Source organism: Tachyglossus aculeatus, unplaced genomic scaffold, assembly GCF_015852505.1.
Source record: "Tachyglossus aculeatus isolate mTacAcu1 unplaced genomic scaffold, mTacAcu1.pri scaffold_140_arrow_ctg1, whole genome shotgun sequence".
In the NCBI taxonomy this organism is placed as follows: domain Eukaryota; kingdom Metazoa; phylum Chordata; class Mammalia; order Monotremata; family Tachyglossidae; genus Tachyglossus; species Tachyglossus aculeatus.
In genome coordinates, this window is record NW_024044866.1 from 188,165 (window position 1) to 192,761 (window position 4,597).

At 40.5% G+C, this 4,597-nt stretch overlaps 1 pseudogene; it reads left to right on the forward strand.

Annotated features, from left to right (window-relative positions):
* Positions 1-2,472: 2,472 nt before the first annotated feature.
* LOC119923066 lies at positions 2,473-3,334 on the forward strand (annotated as a pseudogene).
* Positions 3,335-4,597: the final 1,263 nt, after the last annotated feature.

The window sequence follows — 4,597 nt, forward strand, 5'->3', positions numbered from 1 at the left end:
CTCATGAAACAATAAATCTATAGTAATTATTGAGTGCTGACTGTATGCAGAGCACAATCCTAAGCCCTTAAGAGGGTACAGTAGAGGTAAAAGGCTTGATCCCCGCCCTTAAATATACTACAGTCTATTGGAGGTGACTGGAATAGAATAATTTCCAATTATTCCAATTGGATGAAAAATAAAATGGAAAGATGGACAAATGAATCATTAAATTCTTAAATAATAGTGCACATTAATCTCTGTCTGCCTAAGGGGTGTGGATGGCTGTCAGTGCAAATGAACTGAATAAGTATTTGAGAGGGTATAATCTGTTTTAATCTGTTTTACTTAAGCTTGTTTTCAACTTGATGAAGAAAAGTTCCTGCTTTTATTCCACCTCCACCTTTGATAAGGAAGATTTCAGGGACTTTGGGAGCTGGCAGAGTCCATGGACCTGTTTTGCTTTAACAGCTGGGTCTTTTAGGCAAAGCTTTTCCCAAAGATAATTCTACACCAAGCAGTTTCTGGGTCAAGGGGGAAAACTTTACAGTTGTGTTTCCTTCCTTTTTTGTTCCCCTCTGAGCTCAGACATAAGTGGGCGAGGATGCGTGGCTCAGACAGCCCCAAGGAAATAAATTTGACTCTTGGGAAACCGGAGATGACTCGAGATTCAGAAACTCCAGTTTCTCAGAAACTGCCTCCATCCATTGTAAAGGCTGGACTTCCACTGAGATCTGAGTTCTGTCCTGATGTATCTCTGAAAAAGCGTTTGGTTCATATGACTGGAATTAAGATCCAAGCACAAAGAAATGCATCATTGCGTGAAGATTAACAAAGAGGTAAGTTTATTCATTCTCTTTTATAACATGAGAGTTTTCTCTTAATCTCTCCGTTCTCATCATTTTGTTCCTGGACTTTTCCTGCGCAGGTTCCTCATCATTTTACTATAAAATGGAAGCCAGATTGCTATGGCCTAGGTTCAGATTGGATGACTCTCTTTGTAAAGTTGAGCATGGATTGTAAATTTTGGTCTTCATTTAAATCACAAGCTTATTTCTGAACTATCATGAGACAGATAAAACTCATTTTTAAACCAGCTGTTTCTTTTTAGGAAGATCTCAAAGATGGTTTAAAAATGTCTCAATAAACACTTTTATGTGATTTCTTGGTTCTAGTCAGGTGGTCCTTAAACGAATCCCATGAATCATGGGCTTTATTAGAGACAGGAAATCAGATTGTTGGAATTCTGAAAGCTTCTCATGTGACAGATATGATCTCTAGAGGAATATGCTTGTTGTTGGTCACCATGGCCTAGTGGGACGATCATGGAACTGCTAGTGGGAGACCTGGATTTTAGTCCCAGATCTGTCCCTGTACTGCTGGACTGCTGGCTGACCTTGAGCCACTCAATCTCTTAATAACGGTATTGATAATAGTCAGGCCGTGAATGTGTCTACCAATTCAGTGATATTGCAGTCTCCTAAGCACTTAGTACAGTGCTTTATTACTCTAGCTATTTATTTATTTATTTTACTTGTACATATCTATTCTATTTATTTTATTTTGTTAGTATGTTTGGTTTTGTTCTCTGTCTCCCCGTTTTAGACAGTGAGCCCACTATTGGGTAGGGACTGTCTCTATATGTTGCCAACTTGTACTTCCCAAGCGCTTAGTACAGTGCTCTACACACAGTAAGTGCTCAATAAATACGATTGATTGATTGATTGATTGCTCTGCAAACATTAGGCACTCAATAAATACGATCGATTGCTTGATATGTAATGACATTTGTTAGGCACTTTGTGTTATATACAAGAATACAATGCAGGATAATTATTACCACAATTATTTTTATAGTGGTATTTGTTAAGGCCACACTATATGCAAAGCACTGCACTAAGCGCTGCGGTAGATACAAGATAATCATTCCAGGAACAGTCCCTGTACCATCTGGGGTTCTCAGGTTAAGTAGAAGGGAGGAATGATTTAATCCCCATTTTAGAGCTGAGGAAATTGAGACACAGAGATGTTAAATAATTTGGACAAGGCCACACAACAGGGAGGTGGAAGAGCTGGAATTAGAATCCGAATCTTGTGACTCCCAGGACCTCGTTCTTTCCAGGCTACTTCTGTTATAATACAGTTTTCTCAGCTGTAAAATGGGGATAGTATTCCCACTCTCCCTACTTCTTGGATTGTGAGCTGTATCTGGGAGAAGAACTGTTTACTTATCTGATTAACCTGCATTCTGGTACTTAGCACAAAGTCTGGCACATAATAAATAAAAAAACCCTATCATTTCACTAGAAATGAAAGGGGTGTATATTAGGCAAAGATATAAAATTTCTCTTTCCGCGTTCTCATATGTATCAACACACAGTTGTAAGTCATATTCAATTATAAGTAGAATGAACTGGTCACTGAAATTTTCTAAATGTTATTTGCGATGTTTTATTTTGCAATCCTTTCAGGTAAATATTCCTCATTCCCGAGATGGAAAATAGGAACAACGTCACAGAATTCGTTCTTTTAGGTCTGTCCAGTGACAGAAATTTGCAGATACTTTGCTCTGGGCTGTTCCTCTCCTGTTACATTACAATCCTCTTAGGGAACTTCCTCATCCTCAACACCGTCAGATGCAGTTCCCTCATCAAGGAGCCCATGTACTTCTTCCTCTGTCACTTGTCTCTCATGGACCTCTGCTACACTTCCACAGCGACTCCCAAACTGGTCAGAGATTTGCTGTCTAAGAAGAAAACCATCTCTTTCAGCCACTGCATGATGCAACTCTTCACTGAGCACTTATGTGGTGGGGTTGAGATCTTCATTCTCATAGGGATGGCATATGATCGCTATGTTGCCATCTGCAAACCCTTACACTATATGGTCCATCATGAACAGGCAGCAGTGTGCTACAGTGGTTGCAGTGTGCTGCAGAGGAGCATTTCTCCATTTCATGGTTCAGTGACTCCTTGTCATTTTTTTGCCCATCTGTGGTCCTAATAAGATTGATCACTATTTCTGTGATGTTTACCCTCTCCTGGAATTGGCTTGCTCAGATACTGCCGTGACTGGATTTTTAGTCCCTGCCAATACAGGGACAATTGTGTTAGTTACTTTTGCAGTCTTGGTCTTCTCTTACGTAACCATTTTAGCCAGTCTAAGGACCTGCTCTTTGGAAGGACATCGCAAAGCCCTCTCCACCTGCGCTTCCCACATCACCATCATAGCATTGTTTTTCTTGCCCTCCTTCTTCATTTACCTCCTGCCAGTCCAGATCTTCCCCGAGGATAAGGTGTTTGCTCTGTTTTGCACTATCATTGCCCCCATGTTCAACCCCCTCATCTACACTCTGAGGAACAGAGAATGAAAACAGCCATGAGAAAGGTGTGTTGTTGGAAGACATGTTTGGAGGGAAAATCAGGCAGGTGAAATGGATGTCCACATTTCCTTTCTTCCCCTCCTGCATTTGGCTTATTCTATCCACCCAACTCTTCTCTGTACAATCAACCCAGGTTTTCTCCTATGCTCATGAGAAATGAGAATTCTTACAGTTTATCGGACTATAAACATGACTTCTTCCACCTTAATATTTAATGGCCGATATTTAATACAGCCTGGAAGACGTGAAATCTCTTCCCTCCTCACATCTGCCAAACTAGTTATCTTCCCCTCTTCAAACCCCTATTGAGAACTCACCTCCTCCATGAGGCCTTCCCAGACTGAGCCTCCCTTTTCCTCTGCTCCTCCTCCTCTCCCCATCACCCCTACTGCCACCCTCTGCTCTACTCCCTTGCCTGCCCCACAGCACTTGTATATATTTGTACATATTTATTAGTCTATTTTATTAATGATGTGTATATATCTATAAGTCTATTTATCTATTTTGATGCTATTGTTGCCTGTCTACTTGTTTTGTTTTGTTGTCTGTCTCCCCCTTTTGGACTGCGAGCCTGTCGTTTGGTAGGGATTGTCTCCATCTGTTGCTGAATTGTACTTTTTAAGCGTTTAGTACAGTGCTCTGCACACAGTAAGCACTCAATAAATACGATTGAATGAATGAATGAATCCCTTCCTCCATCTCAATGCCTATATTTAATACAGCATTCCATTATCCTATGCCATTTAAAATAAAATATTTTCAAGAAAAGGAATAACTACTGCTTAATGGAATGGAAAGCTAATTATGGTTTTCAGTTAATGTTAGAATTAACTGTGAGCTTCTAGGGAGAGAGAGTTACATCTTTGATCTCTGCTGTGCATCGAAGGCAGATGTGGGTTTCAGCAGATATATTTTCTATTAAATGCTTATGTGCAAACCTGGGTTCTCAGTGGTTTCTACTCATACAGTTGTCTCAGTCCCTCCTGGATGGTTGATGAGGCACAGAACAGGGGTTGAAAACTCTTTTCAGATACGGACGGAGCAGCATTTATGATTTTAAATGGGAAGTAGTGTACTTAGTGGAAAGAGCACAGGTCTAGTAGTCAAGAGGATTTGGGCTCTAATCCTGTTTCTGCCACTTGCCTGCTGTGTGACCTTGGGCAAGTCACTTAACTTCTTTCTGTGTGCCTCAGTTATCTCATCTGTAAAATGGAAATTGAGACTCTGAGTCTCATG